Raw genomic sequence first — 20,902 nt, 5'->3', positions numbered from 1 at the left:
GCATTATTAGATCTGTGTTCTTTCCTCAAGGTTGTTTAACAGTTCTTATGAACTCATTTATTCCCAAGACCTCTTCGGAGGTCAGCAGGGATTGGTTACTACCTGCTCAGAAGCTTAGAGGAACAAAGCTTGGTAAAACAAAGAAGTTCAGGTATTTGTTAGACTTGCTTTCCTAAGTAGTAACAAAGCTGTCGTCCCTTCATTATTCAAAACACTATACTCCTACTGCAAGCCTCAGTGAGTCTGTTTGCTCTCCTCTCGCTTTGGGCCATCAGTTGTCTGTGAACAAGTCTGTCCCCAGAGAGGGGCGAAAGTGGGGTGTAGAGGTTAAGGAGGGGAGGGGTCAGTGGAGAGAGAATTGGGAGGGAAGGCAGGAGTAGACCTGCGCAAGCTTAACGAGTCCTGCGGGGCGGGCGGCAGGCCTGTGCGCATGCGCCTGAGAAAAGCGCTGTGGACTTGCCGGACTCGGAGGAAGGAGCCGCCCGGCTGTGGTTAGAGCCCCTTCGGCCGGGGCTCCAGGTGCGGTGGCCTCGCTCAGCCGCTGCGGACTGCAGAAGCCGGGCTTTCAGCTCCCGCCTGCCTCCCAGGTGGCAAGAGCAGTCGCCATCGGCATTCGCAATGGTGGTACGTGAGTGATGGCAACAGCGGGGCGTCTTCACAGAATGTGGCACTTCACAAAGCTTACTGAACGAAGTAGTGCATACTTTCTTTTAAACTTTCAAACAGTTTTTCTGTATTTTTTCCAAGATTTCAAAAGATACTTTCTTTAATGTATGGAATGAGAATGTTCACTAAATCACAGCCGATTTAACTTCTTCCAAGGACATCGTAATACCTCATTCTGACATATCTTTATGTGACCGACAGGAAAAATAGATCAAGTCTGAGGAAATTGTAATCATTTTTTAATATATATGTGAACCAAGTCATGGTTTTTTCAGGATTCAGTTTAAGATAGTTTAAGTTGAAGGTAAGAGAGTTTCAAATATACCTAAGAAATAGGCATGTAATGTCATAAGGAATTTTCTGTTTTCTTATATGTGGCAATAACTTCCCTCCGAAAATATTTTTTTGGAGGAAGGACAAGTGCACACCGGTGAATGTTATGAACTTTGGCTCCCATGTACAGTGTGTTAACTATTTGAGAAATGACAGGTCAAGAGCACTGGTTCAAAAAGTCAAGATTTCTGGGTTCTCACTCAAAGTTTCTTGGAACTAACCATGTAAACTCAAACTTCTCTAATATCTTTGTGCCTTACAAATCTTTTCTGTAAAATAAATATATTCAGCGAAGCTAGTCATTTTCAAAGTGTGCCTCCCTGCCCCCACACCCCAGCTAAGCTTTCGTTCTGACTTCTCACTCATTCTCACTAGGAATTGCAAGAGGTTAATAAACAACCCTACCTTCATCCCTTTCTGTGTTTGTGAACAACTGAGTGATCAATGCAGGAACCAGACAGACGGAGGGCAAAATCAGGTTTTGATTACTGATAGGAGCTGGACCAGTAGAAGGGAGCTCACGTGTGCTATAGAGGGCCGCCTTGTATACTTATCAACACGGGCCACTGAGCCACCTCAAGCCTTATCAGATGGAGGGACAGAGAATGTATGTGTCCTGCAGAAGGGCTGGTTCCAAAAGGAACAGAAGCCCAGACGAGGCTGAGCCGAAATACTCAGTCCCTTTTTCTAAGTCTACCAACCACTTAGGTCATCCTCTTGCTGTGGGATGGGGAAATAAGTAGACAGAAGCTGCGCAGTTGCCACCCATAATTTTCCCTCCTGGGAGTTTGTAGTAATGATGGTATAACCCTGTGAACATCTGAAAAATCAGTAAATTTTACAGGTTAAATGGGTAAATTGTGTGGTAAATGAGTTGAATCTCAATAAAGCTATTATTTTTTTTAAAAAGATTTGTTAATTTATTTTAGAAAGAGCACAAGCAGGAGGGGCAGAGGGAGAGGGAGAGAGAATCTCGAGCCGACTCTGCACTGAGCTCAGAGCCCGACACTGGGCTCCACCTCATGCCCCTGAGATCATGACCTGAGCTGAAACCAAGAGTCTGACGCTTAACTCAATGAGCCACCCAGGTGCCACAGTTCTTAACATTTTATGTGTTCAGTTTTGAACATGTAGCTTAAACACCTTTTCAAAGGTTTGTTGGTTATTTGTATTTCTTCTTATGTGATCACCTTTTTCTCCTTTCTGGTTCAATTTTCTCTGGTGTTACTCTTTTTCTTGTCTATATAACACCCCATTATTAGAGATATTAAGCCTTTGTTGTATATATTGTAAATGTTTTTCTCAATTTGTCATTCATTTTTGGTCATTTTGTTTTTATATTTATTATTTTCTATAGAAGGAAACATTTTTATGAAGTCTAAATGTTATAAATTCTTGTCTGAACTTCAAAATTTGGAAATGAAGCCATAGACATCACAGAAGATTTCATTGTAGTTACCAATCAGAATCTTTATCCCAGGAATTCATATTTTTAAAATCTTCTCTGCATAGGTAGAAAAAAAAAGAGCTCACTTCCATGAAGGTGTGGATAACCTTGTATACAAGAAGGTGAAGAAGTTGAATTTTCGTGGGAAATGTCAACTTTTGTCATTTTTTCACATGGTATTTAATATATATGGGTAATAACTTTCCAATAAACAAGTTAGAACTCTCCCATTCCTCCAAATTGGATACTTACCAAAGTCCTCAGAGTCAAATTATCTGCTCTACAACACCTGTCAAATGCTGATTTTCGAGAGAAGTGGTATACATCACCCCGGTAGAGGGGGTGGGGGGATGGGTAAAATAAGTGAAGGAGATTAAGAGGTACAGATGTCCAGGTATAAAGTCAGTTAGTCACAGAAATGAAAAGTACAGCTTACAGACTATAGCGAATAATATTGTAGTAATTTTGTATGGTGATAGACATTTTAAAAAGAATGAAATATTTAAAAACTACTATATGTACAGACATCTTCTGTCTTGCAATAATACTTACAAATGAATGACCACTACCACGTGCCCACAAGTCCTCCCCTGTGACTGATATCCTCTTCTCCAGGAATCTTCCTCAACCATTGACACCCTCATCCAGGAGTCCTTCCCCACCATTGCTGGGGAGACCACCAGGCACGACTATCTGGGGCCTCTCCAGCCCCTGGCACCTCCCCCCATTCTTCCCTATGGACAAACTCATCAGGGATCTAGAGGTCTCAGGACTCACGAGTCTTAGGGCTTAGGATTCAGAGTATGAGGTGGTCGTCAGGTCTCTCTTTCTGGGACTACTAAGCTACACTTAGGAATATTTCATCTTCATGATGGATTAAATAAGATTTTGTGAGTTTGAGAATGTAGCCATATTTATAACATTTCCAAGCACAGACCTAACAAAATATTTTGGGGTTTATAAGCCATTCATAAGTTGGGGTTACCTGTACAGTGAAGATTAATAGTTATAATAATTTGATTTTTATTTTCACTTGATAAAGTATTAAATCAAGTGTACATATTATCTTTAGTATTAAACCCCAGTCCAATTGTAAAGATAAAAAGGAAAGTGTTCCTTTTTGGGCTTGCCTGCAGCTAACTCGAGGGCCCTCCCAGCAGAAGGGCAGGCAGAATTCCTTTCCCCTTCAAACATTGCTTGTTCCTTCCCTCCTACATTTGTTTGTGTAGTAAACCCATAAGCTTCTGAGGGACATGACCTATGCTTAAAAAACATGTTCCCCCTAAATCAAAAAATTAGTCACAGAGGAGAAATATTCAGCCTCCTCTCCTCTGAATTTCTTTAAAAATCTCTTCAAGGTTTGTGAAAACAGAACATTTCTGCAGCATAAATTTCTTTCTTTCTTTTTTTTTTTTTAAGATTTTACTTATTTGACAGAGAGAGAGAGAGCACAAGCAGGGGGGAGCAGCAGGCAGAGGGAGAGGGAGGAGCAGACTCCCCGCTCAGCAGGGAGCCTGATGTGGGGCTCGATCCCAGGACCCCCGGGATCATGACCTGAGCCAAAGACAGACGCTTAACCCACTGAGCCACCCAGGCGCCCCATCTACAGCATAAATTTCTAAGTGTGACAGAGGCAGGTCAGAGGATTGCTCTAGAGGATATCCCTGCATAGTTTCTGGGCCTAACACGCAATTTTCATTTCCTCCTACTCCTAGGACCAAAAGTGTCTTCTTTAAAAAGCAGGCCCTGTGGGGTGCCTGGATGACTCAGTCGGTTGACCTCCCGACTCTTGATTTCAGTTCAGGTCGTGATCTCAGGGTCGTGTTCTCAGGGTCATGGGATCAAGCCCTGAGTCAGGCTCTGCACTCAGCTCGGAGTCTGGGAGATTCTCTCTCTCGCTCCCTCTGCCCCTCCCCCGCTGGCGCTAGCTCTCGCTAAAATAAATAAATAAATAAATAAATAAATAAATAAATAAATAAATAAATAAAATCTTAAAAAAAAAAAAAAAGCAGGCCCAGGATTCAGACTTTGTTTTCAGAACCTGTCCTACCCCTGAGCCAGTCAGCTCCGACAGCCACTTAGAGTGCACACCATGTTTCACCATTTTGCTCTTTCACACCATGTTTCACCCCCCAGAGCCTACGCCGCACCCAGCAGAGCTGTACTCTGGAGTAGCACATTGCTGCCCAAGTTCCTACCAGTCAGGTATGCCTGGTTGATTCTAGTTCTCTTTCCCAGCCTCCCTGAGGGACCCCTCCATGTTAGAACCATTGGAGATTGGAGAAGTGAGGTCCATTTTGCTTGGTTCTTTTTTTATTATTTAGTTTTTTATTTTAATTCCAGTGTAGTTAACATGTAGTGTTAAATTAGTGTCAGGTGTACAACATAGTGATTCAGCAATTCTCTACATTACTCAGTGCTCATCACGATAAGGGTACTCTTAATCCCCATCACTTATTTCGCCCATCCCCCCACCAACCTCCCCTCTGATAACCATCAGGTTTTTTCTCTATAATTAGGAGTCCATGTCTATTTCTTGGTTTGTTGCTCTCTCTTTTTGTCTTTGCTCATTTGTTTTGTGTCTTAAATTCCACATATGAGTGAAATTATATGGTGTTTGTCTTTCTCTGACTGACTTATTTCACCTAGCATTATATTCTCTAGCTTCATCCATGTTGTTGCAAATGGCAAGATTTCATTCTTTTTTATGGCTGAATAATATTTCATTGTATATATGTACCACACCTTCTTTATTCATTCATCTGTCGATGGACACTTGGGCTGCATCCATAATTTGGCTATTGTAAATAATACTGCAATAAACATAGAGGTTGAGGTATCCCTTTGAATTAGTGTTTTCATTTTCTTTGCGTAAATACCCAGTAGCTGTGGAATTACTGGGTGCTATGGTAGTTCTATCTTTAACTTTTTGAGCAACCTCCATCCTGTTTTCCACAGTGGCTACACCAGTTTGCGTTCCCACCAACAGTGCACAAGCTTTCTTTTTTCTCCACACTCTCACCAACACTTGTTGTTTCTTTTGTTTTCAATTTTAGTCATTCTGACTGGTGTGACGTGACATCTCATTGTAGTTTTGATTTGCATTTCCCCGACATGGAGTGATGTTGAGCATCTTTTCATGTGTCTGTTGGCCATCTGTATGTCTTCTTTGGAGAAATTCCTGTTCATGTGTTCTGCCCATTTTTTAATTGGATTATTTGTTTTTTAGGTGTTGAGTTGTATCAGTTCTTTATATATCTTGGATACTAACCCTTTATCAGATATGTCATTTGCAAATAATCTTCTCCCATTCAAGAGGTTGCCTTTTAGTTTAATTGATTATTTCCCTCACTATGCAGAAGTTTTTATTTTGTTGTAGTCCCAATAGTTTATTTTTGCTTTTATTTCCCTTGCTTCAGGAGACTTATTTAGAAAAATATTGCTACAAACGATGTCAGAGAAATTACTGCCGGTGTTGTCTTCTAGGATTTTTAGGTCTCAGGTCTCAGATTTATGTCTTTAATTCATTTAGAGTTTATTTTTGTGTATGGTGTAAGAGAGTGGTCCAGTTTCATTCTTTTGCATGTTGCTATCTAGTTAAATCCATTTGGTCCAGTGTGTCATTGGAAGCCACTGTTGCCTTATTCATTTTCTGTTTGGATGATCTGTCCATTGATGTAAGTGGGGTGTTAAAGTCCCATACTATTATTGTACTACTATTGATTATTTCCTTTATGTTTGTTATTAACTGTTTTATGTATTTGAATGTGCCCATGTTGGGTACATAAATATTTACAATTGTTATATCTTCTTGTTGGAGTGTCCCCTTTCTTATTATATAGTGTCCTTCTTTGTCTCTTGTTACAGTCTTTGCTTTAAAGTCTATTTTGTCTGATGTAAGTATTGCTACCCCAGCTTTCTTTTGATAACGACTTGCTTGATAAATGTTTCTCCATCCCCTCACTTTCAAGTTGTAGGTGACTTCAGGTCTAAAATGAATCTCTTGTACGCAGCATATAGGTGGGTCTTATATTTTATCCACTCTGTCACCTATGTCTTTTGATTGGAGCATTTAGTCCATTTACTTTCAAAGTAATTATTGATAGATACATATTTATTGTGAATTTGTTACTTATTTTGTGCTTGTTTTTGTAGTTTTTCTCTGATCCTTTCTTTTTTTGCTCTTTCATGGTTTGTTCACTTTCTTTAGTGATAAACTTGGATTCCTTTTTCTTTATTCTTCGCATATCTATTACTGGTTTTTAATTTGTGGCTACCTTAGATTTGTATACAACATCTTCTGCATTTAACAGTCTATATGAAGTGACGGTCACTTAAGTTTGAATTCATTCTTTACTCCTCTCCCCTCCATGTTTTAGCTATATGGGTGGAGGGTGCAGTTTTTTAAAAAAGATTTTTTTATTTATTTGAGAGAGAGAGAAAGAGAGAATAGGAGGAGGGGCAGAGGGAGAGAGAATCCTTAAGCAGACTCCCTGCTGAGCATGGAGCCCGACATTGGGGACTGATCCCAGGACCCCAAGATCATGACCTGAGCTGAAATCAAGAATTGCCACTTAACTGACTGAGCCACTCAGGTGCCCCATCAGAGGGTAGTTTTAACAAGGTGCTTGTGTCCTCTGCAGGAGTTTGGGAGATGCAGTTTTGGCAAGGTTTACACCAGTCTTCCTGGGGAGGTGACCTGCAGCACCAGGACTGAGGCAGGTCCAGCTGGAGAGGGCAGGGCACAGTGTAAGCAAGTTAGATAGTGAATGCCTGTGCAGGGCTGGTTCCTGCAGGAGGCTGTAAGATTATGCTGGGGGAAGCAGGAGGGAAGTGATGCCCACCAGCTCCTTTGTTTCTAGAGAGGTCCCTTAGTGAAGTCTGAGATGAGTAACTAACTCTCCTTCCCATATGCTCCAGGAGTTTTGAAACTACTGCTTCTAAGCTGTATCTCTGAGGGCTGTTTGTTGCACTGTCTTTTTAAGGGCAGGGACTCAGCTTCCTATCGCCCTCTGGGCTCTCCCAGAGCCAAGCCTGTTGATTTTCAAAGTTACAGACTTTACATCCCACTGGTTATAAGTACTCATGAAATTTGGCCCTCTGATTTTCAAAGTCAAATGCTATGGGGATTTGTATTCCCTGTGCAGCCTCCTGGTGTGAAAGTCTGATTCTCATCACTCTCCACACCCGTGGCTCCCTCTGTCTAGTGGCCAGATCCATGGGGTTTAGCTCCCTACCCCATCTCTGCCCTTCCTACGCTCTTCAGTGTGGCCTCTTATCTACATTTAGTTGTGGAGTTTGTTCTGCCAGTCTTCATTTTTTCTGGGTAATTTGCACGGATGTGAGTGTTATAGAGTTGTTATCTGTGGGACAAGGTGAGCTTAGGGTCCTCCTACTCTGCCATCTTCCCTGAAAGTTCATTTTGTTTGCTTTTGTATTCACTCCTTAGTTCCAAGAGAAAATTGCTTTTCTTCCAACTACTGATTATTGACTCAGTGAGTCTCTCAGAGTTTGCTAACCAAATGCAATCCTTTATCTAAAAGATGTCCTTCAACAGATGAATAGATGAAGAAGATGTGGTATATATATATACAATGGAATATTACTCAGCCATCAGAAAGGATGAAATCTTACCATTTACATTGATGTGGATGGAACTGGAGGGAATTATGCCAAGTGAAATAAGTCAATCAGAGAAAGACAATTATATAGTTTCACTCATATGTGGAATATAAGAAATAGTGCAGAGGATCATAAGGGAAGGGAGAGAAAACTGAATGGGAAGTCATCAGAGAGGGAGACAAACCATGAGAGACTCTTCACTATAGGAAACAAACTGAGGGTTGCTGGAGGGGAGGTGGGTGGGGGGATGGGGTAACTGGGTGATGGGCTTTAAAGAGGGCACATGATGTGATGAGCACTGGGTGTTATATGAAACTGATGAATTATTGGACGTTACATCAAAAACTAATGATGTGCTATATGTTGGCCAATTGAATTTAAATTTAAAAAAAAAAAGAATGTTCAGCCATTCAAAAAAAATTTTAAAATAAAAGTATACCTACCTCCAAAAAGATTTGCTATAGTTTATTTGTTCCCATAGTAAATGGACAGTTAAAGTTTCAATACAAGCCATAACATCTAATAGAAACATAAAGATAGATGTTTCCAGACACCTGGAGTAATGTAAGTATAATGATTCACTCAAACATTCATATATATTTGAATTGAACAACCATCATGGGCCAGGCACCATGTTAGGTATTGGGCATTTAACAGTGAGCAAAACAGGCATGGTTACCTCCTCCTTGACTCTTAATAAATTTCTTGCACCCAGAAGAGATACCTGAGCTGGAAAGTGATCAGCACAGTGACAGCTTTAAAAGCTCTGAGAAGAGGGGCACCTGGGTGGCTCAGTTGGTTAAGCAACCAACTCTTGATTTCAGCTCAGGTCATGATCTCAGGGTCCTGGGATTGAGCCCTGAGTTGGGCTCTGTGCCATCATGGAGTCTGCTTGTCCCTCTCCCTCTGCTGCTCCTCTCTCTCTCTCTCTCTCTCAAATAAATACATAAAATCTTTTTTTTAAAAAAAAGAGAAGAGATGTGATAGCCTATGGGGGGGTGGGAGGGGGAGATAAAAAAGAGAAGGGGCAGAAAAGAGGGAAAGAAAGAGAGAAGCGGAGAAAACCATGAGAAAAAGAAAGCTAGGATTGAGGTGTGAGGTTGCTCTCATGAGAGTCAGTAAAGAAGATAATTAGAAGTACACTTAGAAACTACAGTTAGAAAACTTGCAAGAAAACAAGGGAAATGTGGTTTCACGGAATGCAATAGAGGAGTGTGTTTCAAGAAAAGAGGGGTCATGATATCAAACGCTACCGGGAGATACCATAAAATGGAGGGCTTATCTAAGGTATCTAAAGAAAAGAGACCTACCAGGAGGGGAGGAGCAAGGCAGGGATGGCCCAAGCAAACCACATGGCAAGGGAGGCATTGGAAGAGGCTTAACCTGAGGAGCCTGGAACCCTTGTCTTCCACTCCAGTCACCTCGTTCTCTTCTACCCATCCTTCAGGTCAGGCTCCCAACCCCATCTTGGCGAAGTGCCCCTCCAGATCCTCAGGTAAGCACTGTTTACTTCCTTTCATGGCCATGACCATATTTCTTTACTGATTTAAACAGCAGCAACCAACTCTGATAAAGGAGTTTCTCTGGTTAAGGAGAAAGACAATTTTTTGGAAGGATATCTGGTAGTTCACAGAATTTTAATGGAAAGGCAGAAGAACTTAGGCTTAGAAAAAACAGGCCAAATCCAAAGGAGACCAAGTGAAGAGGTTTCCAGATCAAGTCTCCAGGTAGGGGGTGGGTTAACCAGCTGTGCCACACCTAGCTCCATCTGGCTATTGCCACCAGATGCTGTGGGAATCATTGCATATCAGTGCGGAAATGAATTCCAAACTGTCCCTTGCTCCTTCACTTTGTTAAGTTGTAGGGGAAAATCATAACCCCCCAAAAGAGGGGATATAACATTTTTGAACAGTTTAAAGAATAATAAAGTAAACGATTTTGTAGCTACTGCTAAATCATGATTTTGAAGCTCCTTGAGTACTTTTCTAATAACTTCCCTTATCTTGGAGGTAACTGAAATCCTGGATTTTTTATATAGTTTTATTACATGTTTGTGTCCCCAAACTCTATACAGCTTGTTAGTGCTACCTTTTTTTTTTTTTACCTTATATAAATGAAATCACACTTATATGTTCCTCTGTGACATGTTGTGAGATTGTAATTTATAAAAAGAAATATATATATGTATATATGGTCCTCCTCCCATTTCTGGCATAGAGCTCTTAAAACTCTTAGAATTTCCTAAGTGGTGAGAGCCCTAAAGGTGTCTTTTGTTACATTAATGCATTAATGCATGACTTCTTGCCCCTATCTCAGGATGAGGGCTGGTTGCCAGGAGACCTAACCATGTGACTGGAGGATGGGAATTTGCAGTCTTCCCACCCTCACCTAAGCAAATGAGTCAGGAAATCCTCCCCCCACCTCTGGTCATCTGGTCATCTAGAATTGGAATCAATTGCCAATGGCCAATGATTTAATCAACTGTGCCTATATAATGAAGCCTTCATAAAACCCCAAAAGGACAGGGTTCAGAGGACATCCAGGCTGGTGAACACGTGGAGATTTGGAAAAACCGGCTTGCCTAGAGATGGCATGGGAGCTCAGCACCCCTTCCCACCTACTTTGTCCTATGCAGCTCTCCATCTGGATGCTCCAGAGCTATATCTTTTTACAATAAACTGGTGATCTGGTGAGAAAGATGTTTCTCTGAGTTCTGTGAGCCACTGTAGCAAATTAATTGAACCTGAGGAGGGCCTCATGGGAACCTCTGATTTATAGCCAGGCAGTCAGAAGTACAAGTAACAACCTAGACTCATGATTGCCATCCTGAGTTGGAGAGAGTCATTGGAACCTCCGTCTGTAGCTGGTCAGAAACATAGATAACGATCTGAGCTTGGGACTGACATCTGAAGTGGGGTGGATCGGGGAGGGCAGTCATGCAGGACTGAACCTTTGTTCGGATGGAACCTGATGTCTCCAGGTCGATGGTGTCAGAATTGAGTTGAATTCTCAGACACCACCTGGGTGTCTGAGAATTGCTTGTTGTATGTGTGAGAATCATCAAAAGTGTTGTGGGTTTTAAGACCTTTGGTTTTTACAGCAACATGCATAGCTAATTAAATTTGAGAAAATATTTTCCTTTAATTTGATCACACAATCTCACAAATTGTTTTTACTTAAAAAAATTTTTTTTTATTTTTAAGTTTTTTTTACCCATTTCTCCCACCTCCAACCACCTGTCTCTGGCAATCACCAATCTGTTCTCCGTATCTATGAGTTTGGGTTTGTTTGTTTGAGATTCACTTGTAAGGGAGATCATACGGTATTCATCTTTCTCTGATTTATTTCACTTAACATAATGCATTCATGATCCATCCATGTTGTAAGTAGCAAGATTTCATTCTTTTTTATGGCTGAATAATATTCCATTGCATGTATATACCACAATTCTTTATTTATTCAACCATTGATGGGCACTTGGGTTGTTCTCTTATCTTGGCTATTGTAGATAAAGTTGCAATGAACATGGGGTGTATATTACCTTTTTTTGAGTTAGTGTTTTCATTTTCTTTGGGTAAATGCCCAAAAGTGGAATTGCTGAGTCATATGGTAGCTTTGGTTTTAATTTTTTACAGAAACTCCAAACTATTTTCTGTAGTGGCTGCCCTGATTCACATTCCCACCAACAGTGTACAAGGGTTCCCTTTTCTCCACATCCTCATCAACATTTGTTATGTCTTTTTTATAATAACCCTTCAAACAGGCATGAGGTGATTTCTCCTTGTGGTTTTGACTTGCATCTCCCTGATGGTTAATGATGTCCAGCATCTTTTTATGTATCTGTCAGCCATCTCTATGTCTTCTTTGGAAAAATGTCTATTTAGATCTTCTGCCCATTTTTTTTTAAAGTAGGCTCCATGCCCAGCGTGGAGCCCAATATAGGATTTGAACTCATGACTCTGAGACCAAGACCTGAGCTGAGATCAAGAGTCAGACGTTCAATTGACCGAGCCACCCAGATGCCCCATCTTCTGCCCATTCTTAAATCAGATTCCTTGTTTTTGCTATTGAGTTGTATGAGGTATTTATACATTTTGGATATTAACCCCTTATCAGATATATTATTTGCAAATATTTTCTTCCATTTAGTAGGTTGCCTTTTCATTTTGGTGGTGCTTTCTTTGTTACGCAGAAGCTTTTTAGTTTGATGTGGTCCCATGTGTTTATTTTTGCTTTTGTTGCTGTGCTTTCAGTGTCAGACTCAAAAAATTATTGTTAAGACCTATGTCAAGGAGCTTACCACCTATGTTTTCTTCTAGGAGCTTATGGTTTCAAGTCTTTAATGCATTTTGAGTTAATTTTTGTGTAGAGTGTAATATAGTGGTCAAGTTTCATTCTTTTGCATGTGGATGTCCAGTTTTCCCAGCATCATTTATTGAAGAGACCCCATTGTATATTCTTGGCTATCCTACATTGGCTATATAACAAAACTAAGGTAGTTAAAACAGTGTGATATGGCATAAAAACAGACACATGGATCAATGGAACGTAATAGAACGACCAGAAATAAACCCATGAGTATATGGTCAATTAATTTACACAAAAGAGCCAAATGAATTTTAAATTAAGCCTTTTGTGCTCCATGAGAATACCCGTTGGGAATTTCACTAGAATTGTTCGTTGTCAAATATTTTGTCTTTATAGAAGCAAGATATGTCTCTCCATTTACTTGAATCTTCTTAAAATGTTTCAATAAAGACTTACAATATTCTGTACAAAGGACCTGAGCATATTTTCTTATATTTATTCCTAGATGCTTTATGTTATTTTATGCTACTAAAACTCTGTTTTTGCTAATGAGTAGAAATGCAATTGTCTTTTTATATTGATACTGCATCTAGAAATCTTGCTAAACTCTTATTAATTCTGACAATTTTTCTGTACATTCTTTTGAATTTTCCATGTAGATAATTATATCATCCATAAATAATGGCTGTTTTATTTATTCCTTTCTTAACTCATGTACTTTCTTTCTTGTTTCATTGTATTGCCTATAATCTTTAGTCAGTCCACCACTTGAATAGAAGTGGTGACAGGGACATTCTTGTCATGGACCTATGTCTTTTCCTTCTTTTTGGTGTTTGTTTCAGAATCAGAATCTCAAATGGACGCATTGATGAGGGAAAAATAGATGCCATACATTAGCATCCACAGGATGACAGGGTTCTTTCTCTAAACTTCTGAGGAAATGCTCCCAAATTGGAAGAATATTCAGATGTCAAACAATGCAAAGTAACCTGTAAGTGTCTGGATGCTTGTCTTTATCACAATGTTTCCACCTATCAATTTAATCAGCATGCATAAGAATGTGCCTGTAGGAGAATATATTCTTTATTTCAAATTGAAACTCTGAGAGCACATCTCCCTTTGCTGCACACATGATATCAGAATTAGGGATTCTTCCCCTTCTAAATCATTAATGGAAGCTGCTGTGGCCTACTACAGGGTCTATTTTAAGAAGCTAAGACTTGGAATGGATGAGGGTGAAGTATGGAGCATTCTAAAGAACTCGAATTTCCTATTAGTATAAAGCCTCAGAGGAGACTTTACAAAGTCACATCTTCAGTAATTCCCTTTCTCTTCTCCCAAGGATTTATCTATTTCTGTCATCACCACATTGCGTATAGTAGCTCCCATGTTTTCTTCTGCCTGGGTTACTGATGAATACAACACACTCTCCTTTGCTTTCACATCTGTGAAGAAGTTCATGTTTCTTCATGGTTTTCTGGAAGATTACTGCTGGCAACAATGAGAAAGAGACTTAATAAAGAGGATTCTGCTACCAAGTTCTCTCTCTCTCTCTCTCTCTCACACACACACACACACACACACAAACGATTTAAAATGTCTATGTAGTGAATCATAAACAAAGTGAAAAAACAAATTACAAGTTTAAGAAATACATTTGCATTCTATGTGACAAAATTACTATCCCTGATATAAAATCAGCTCTTACAAATTAATAAAGAGAGGTAATATCCTAACTTTTTAAATGGGCAAAAGACATGAACAGGCAGAGATGAAACAATAAAAATAAGATGTTCAACTTCATCTTTTAGGTTTAGTTATAAACTAAAACAAAAATTAGATACGACTTTTTTCACTACTTCAGTTGGCAAAAGGGGAAAATATTTTCAATATGTTGTGATGCTGAAGAGTAGAAATACAGGTTCTCCTGTGCACTGTTGGTGGAAGCAAACATCTGTGTTCTTTGAATCTCGTTTGCCAATATGTTGTCAAACACTTTAACTGTGTGTTCCTTTTGACTCAGTATTTCTACTTCTAGAGATTTACTCTAGGAAGATATTCTAATAGGGAAGTAATATAATAACCACAGAAATGTTCACTGAAGACTTCTTTATAATAGTAAAAAGTGGAACCAACAAATGGATTGATTAAGGTTTGCTAAAATAAACAGCCATTTAAAAAGAAAACTTGTCTGTCACATACCACTGAGTGAAAAGAAGCAGAATGTATAAGAGCATATATAATATTACTTCACTTACATAGAAGTATATGAACATGTGCATATACATATACATATCCACACACATATCACAACTATGAGAAAGGCTATTCATTAAATTTTTTTTAATGAGCAGGTGTCAAACCTTTGAATCATTTACTTTATTGTTTATAATGTTATCTATAACCTTATATAGCCTTAACTCTGTGTGCTTCCCTTTTCCCTAGCACCTTGGTTCCTCAAGTTCTAATTGCCTTAATAACTCAGAACTCCAAGTTTTGTTTTCCCAGACTTTGGGAACTCTGACCTCTCCAGGCCACCATTTTTGACTTGGCTTCTATGCACTGTGATGTACTGGTGAGTGCTCCGAGGGAAAAAAGAGAACATCTGGCCCACTTCTATGCATTCCCCTTCTCTCTAGGAACTTGGCCCTTAAGTCCTGGCTGCCTTGGTTGTTTCCGATGCCTTCAAACAACCAATCTTAATTTTTTAAATTCAGTTTTATAATTTCTTTCAACAGTAAGTTTGTTCTGATACAAGGTACTGAATCATAGCCAGAAGCAAAAGTTCAATTGTATATTTAAGTACACAGATACATTAATTTTTACTAAAATAGAAACTTCTTTGCAAATAAAGGAATCATTTTTCAATGTTAATAATTGTTAATGTTATCTATTTGGGGGTATTTAAAATTTTTCGCTAAATGAAAGTACACTATATTTTATACAAATTACTTAAAATGTATTACAAATAATCATTTGCTTTTTTAAATGTTCAAGATCACAAATGATTTTATAAGCCATCTTCAAATTAAATACTATTTTCCTAGGCTGAAAACAAAACTGAATTTAATCCAAAATCATGCTTATTTTACTTTCAGATTATACTGGTGCATATTTGGGTTAAACAATATTGCCAACAAGTTTCTTCAGTATACTGTGAGTTAGGTACCAGAATAAGTGAAAAGATCAATGATTTGCATATTAGGCAAAATAAACTTGAAAGGGAAATTTGAGCTGGAAATTTGGATTTAGCATCATCAATGTGGGTGGTCAGCATCTGAAGCAATAATAGCACATGCACTAGATATCACCAGACTTGGAAATTTTGCTGAATTGGGGCTGCTCCATAAACATTCATAAACAGGGTATTTCCAAGGCCCTCGTCACTTGAAGGAAGCTTCCTATGCATCCTTGGTCACCTCTCTTTCCCACTTCCATACTTTTGGTCCTCTATTTACATCTCCTACATTCACCAAATGTCTTCCTGTTTCACAAGGAAAACAAGCTATCAGGTGTAAGTCCCACAAATCCCTAAACACACCAAAACCCAGTCTTCAGTCTTTCCCTCCTTATTCAGAGATAGGCCTTCAGACCCTCACTAAACCGATGACTATCTGTACACTAAATGTTATGTTTCCCATCTTCTTATGATGCCTATTTCACCTGTTAGGCTGGCTGTCCCCTACCTATTCAACTTCTACCTTTAAGTTTCTTTTCTTTCACTGTATAAATATACTTCCCACCAATAGACTTTTTAAATCTCCCACTGGTCTAACGTTTTCCAAACTTCAGGTCTACCCATTAATGGGTTGTGAAATCAATTAGTCTGTTTCACCAGAATGTGTTCTTTTTAGAAATGAAGTAGTATGGAATCTTCAATACTGGAATGTGACCTTATATTCTAAGTCATGCTGTCCACATTGTAGCAAATACTGGGGTCAACTGAGTTGAGTGACAGCTGATGGAGGGGATATAATGACTATGTGCGTTGGCTGGGAGCCAGCCAGCCATTTGCTCTTCTGTTCACTGGTGTTTCATTTGATTTTCTGGATTTGATCATAATTGTATCAGGAGAGTTAATGTTTTATAGATTAATTTGTGTCAATGTAATTTGCAGTTAATTATGAAGTGAGGTTTAGAAGAATTTATCCACTGTTGGCAAGGGCAGCAAGAGTTCCTATTAACTTTTGGTTGTGAGTTAATAATTTTCGGTGTGAATTTTTGGAATAGGCATAATCATTAGGGATTTTTTGACTTTGCAAATAATTGTACATTTTAATCAAACCTGCATAAATTCTTCGTAAGATAGTTTATTTTATTATTAGAAGAAATAAGAATGATGATGTGAAAAAACACAGAAGCATGTTTTGGTTAAACTGCCAGATTTGGACTTATGAAGAGTGACAACATTAGGAAAAATATTTCTTCTCTTCAATACATTTTTTTTATTTGAGCTTAGTCCAAAAAAAAAAGTAAGCCTTTTAAAAAAGGTTTAAGTATAGCTTTTCAAATGCTCAAAACCACTAAAAATGTATTATTTACAGTGATATTCTTTTTTTAAGAGATCATTAGTTTATGTAAACTTTACCAGATAGTTGAAGGTATTAAAAATATTAATAACCAGATATTAGCTGATTAAAATATATACTAATATATTAAGTAGTATTTTTAGAATTTATTTTTATTGAAGTATAATTGACAACACCATATTAGTTTCAGGTGCAACATCATGATTTGATGTTTGTACACATTGCAAAATGATCACCACAATAAGTCTAGTTACCATCCATCACCATACAAAGTTTGTGATGGGAACATTTAAGATATACTTTCTTAGCATCTTTAGCATCTTTCATATTTGTAATACAATATTATTGACTATAGTCACCATGTTGTACATTACATCTCATGACATTTATTTTGTAACTGGAAGTTTGTACTTCTTGATCCCCTTCACCCATTTTGTCCACCTCTCAACTCCCCTCCCCTCTGTCAATCACTAATCTGTTTTCTGTATCTATGAGTACTGTTTTATTTGTTCAAATATTTGTTTTGTTTTTTAGATTCCACTTCGAAGGGAAATCATATGGCACTTGTCTTTTTCTGTCTGACTTATTTCACTTAGCATAATACTCTCAGTGTCCTTCCATGCTGTCACAAATGGCAAGATTTCATTCTGTTGTATGGCTGAGTAGTATTCCATTGTGTAAATGTAAATACCACATCTTCTTTATCCATTCATCAGCTGATGGACACTTAGGTTGCTTCCATATCTTGGCTATTGTAGATAATGCTGCAGTGAACATGGGGTGCCTATATCTTTTCCAATTAGTGTTTTCATTTTCTTCAGCTAAATACCCGGAAGTGGAATTGTTGGATCATATGGTAGTTCTATTTTTAATTTTTTGAGGAAACTCCATACTATTTTCCATAGTGGCTGCACCAATTTACATTTCCACCAATAATGCATTAAGATTTCCTTTTCCCCATATCTTCACCAACACTTGTTATTTCTTGTTCTTTTGATAATAGCAATTCTAACAGGTATAAGTTGACATTTCATTATGGTTTTGATTTGCATTTCCTTGATGATTAATAATGTTATGCATGTTTTTATGTGTCTGTTGGCCATCTGTATGTGTTTAGAAAAATGTCTATTCAGATCTTCTGTCCATTTTTAATTGGATTGTTTAGTTTTTGTTTGTTATTGAGTTGTATGAGTTCTTTATATATTTTGAATATTAACCCATAATTGGATATATGATTTGCAAATATATATCTTCCTTCTCCCATTCAATAGTGGCTTTTTTATTTTATTGATGGTTTCTTTTGCTGTGCGGAAGCCTTTCAGTCTGATGTAGTCTCATTTGTTTATTTTTGCTCTTGCTGCCATTGCCATGGGAGTCAGGCCCCCCAAAATATTCCCAAGACCAGGGTCAAGGAGCTTAATGCCTATGTTTTCTTCTAGGAGTTTTATAATTTCTGGTCTTACATCAAAGTCTTCAATTGGTTTTGAGTTTATTTTTGTGTATGGTGTAAGCTAGTGGTCCAGTTTCATTCTTTGGCTTGTGCCTGTCCAGTTTTTCCAGCACCATCTATTGAAGAAACTGTCCTTTCCACATTGTACATTCTTGCCTCCTTTGCCGAAAATGAATTGACTATATATGCAAGGATTTATTCTGGGCTCTCTATTCTGTTCCATTGATCTATGTGTCTGTTTTCATGCCAATACCATCCTGTTTTAATTACTATAGCTTTGTGATATAGTTTGAAATCGGGAAGTGTGATGCCTCCAGCTTTGTTCTTCTTTCCCAAGATGCAATGATATTATTGCAAATGAAAATTTAAAATCTTACAAAAAGGAAAAAACAAACTTGGAAATACAGCAAGTCAAACTTGTTGATGAGGATCTCAAATATTTTCAAAAAAGGACAAATTTGTCAACACATTTCACCATTTACATTGGTTAATGAGAAAGTGTTACTATCATATTTGGTTGTATATGTGTGGCCAAAGAGAAATTACTCACATAATTGCAGAGAAAATTTTTTTCTTGGCATGCATGGTCATGGTGAATATGATTCTTGATGATAAATCAGCTGAGAAATTTAAAACTGTACTGTTGAGTGATAATACAGTCCATATGTAGTTCCATAGAATATACAGAATAGAATTAATACTTATTAGCCAGGTATGAGCAGACATAGGTTGTATGATTCTACCTAATGAGAGCACTAATACTTCAAGTTATTATACATTCAGTTTATGTCAAAATATATGATAATTTTTATGAAGGATTTATTGTGTTGTTTAAATTTAAGCTAACATATAACTGGTTTGAGTAATTTGATAGAATTGGGAAAATACTGTTTGAAAAATATAAATTAAACTGGTAAATTGTAATAGAATTGCAAGTGATTCAGAAGTAAATATGACCAGGAAACATAGCAGAGTAATTTAAAATATTATTAGGAATTACCTTCTACATTGCCACTTGAAATCACTGTTCACCATGTTCATACATTTGGCACCCTCACAATTCTGCTGAATCTCTGGAAAACAATTATAGCAATGGTTGTTTAATTTCATTAAGAGAACTGTTACTTTTTGATACATTTTGTTCAAATTGGAGCTGTCACTGATATTGGTGGTCATCTACCAAATCCTTTTCCACTGCCACAGGAAGAGATCTGTGGTGGGGGCCCCGAGGTCCCAGATAAACTATATTGTATCCAAGTGTGTCTCTGCAACTGTCCTCACCAATGGAATATAGGAAATTTGGGATCTCCTATATGGAAGAAAGGGAATGGAAGAAGATGGAAGAAATGGAATAAAGGGATTTGCATGACTTCTACATCTGAGGCCTGGGCTCATATACTCTCTCTTCCTCTCCCTATCAGCTAGAATGCAACCTGCCTAGGACCCATCTTGGGAGAACAACTCCTTCCAGGATAGTGGAGCAGTAAGATGTGAGGTACATGGTCTTTGAATGATTTCCTGGAACTGCTATACTAACCCGCACCCCTGGCTCAGGACTTAAACGATAAATAAAAGTCTATGTTCTGTAAACCACTGTATCGTTGGGTCATTGTTGAAGCAGCTTAGCCTTTCCATTAGCTGATATTTGCATATGTTATGTCATACTGGAGTTACTGGTTGTTGTAAGAAAATATTAAGTAATATGAACTCAGAATTGGGATTCATGTTTTTCTGTTTAAAAGCAATCTCATTTGGCTAACATTTTTGGAGATGGCATTTTAGCAACAAAATTGGCACATATACTTATATTTTTAACATTTTTTAATACCTGGATTTGGAACCTTAGGAAAAAAGTAACACTATATTTCAAGATGCTGAATATATACAACAGTTACAAAATACATTTTAAGTAATCACCATGGTTACTCTATGTCCTCAACATTTTGCGACACAGAAAGAGAACATTATTAGTAAAGACACTCTGAATGGAATAAAATTAAAGATATTAGTGATATTGCAAGTCTCTGTTTCAAACTTCAAACATTTCCAATAAAGAAATTTGAAATATCAAGAAAAAACATTTGGATAAAAGAATCCATTTGTTTTTCAAAATCCTGAATCCATATTTGCATTAAAGTTGATGCCCAAAGAAGAAAACTACTTACTAATGCTTTGTTATTCAAATACATTGAAGAATGATTGTAAGTTTATCACCATTTTGGATTAAGTTAAAGAATCTGCTGAAATTTGTAATTTCAGTTGCTAATTAGTGTATATTGTTATTAATAGAATACACAGCAAAGTGTTTGTGTGAACCAGAATTTTTAACCAAAATAACTGAGAGTAGTGGGAAGGAATAGATATCAAGCACAAAGCACCTGGGTTGTGCATGTAGCATTATCCTCATGTCTCTAGCCTGGAACGAATTTTAAGAACAGGCAAGCATGCCTGCAACAATGAATCAAATCCTATTTAATAGTAACTCTATTCTATTTAACAGTAAGTATTGTTTTATAAATAAAAAATTTTGTTTCAGGGGCCCCTGCT

General features: G+C 37.9%; 1 long non-coding RNA gene across 1 annotated transcript; it reads left to right on the top strand.

Annotated features, from left to right (window-relative positions):
- Window positions 1-446: 446 nt before the first annotated feature.
- LOC118539369 (uncharacterized) lies at window positions 447-20,375 on the top strand. Its single transcript, XR_004919139.2, has 4 exons — window positions 447-624; window positions 9,516-9,563; window positions 13,219-13,367; window positions 19,777-20,375. It is a non-coding gene; the product is annotated as an uncharacterized LOC118539369 (long non-coding RNA).
- The last annotated feature ends 527 nt before the right edge of the window (window positions 20,376-20,902 follow it).

The sequence above is a fragment of the Halichoerus grypus genome, chromosome 9, assembly GCF_964656455.1.
Source record: "Halichoerus grypus chromosome 9, mHalGry1.hap1.1, whole genome shotgun sequence".
In the NCBI taxonomy this organism is placed as follows: domain Eukaryota; kingdom Metazoa; phylum Chordata; class Mammalia; order Carnivora; family Phocidae; genus Halichoerus; species Halichoerus grypus.
Note: the sequence above shows the minus strand (reverse complement) of the source record. Positions and strands in the feature narration are given on the sequence as shown.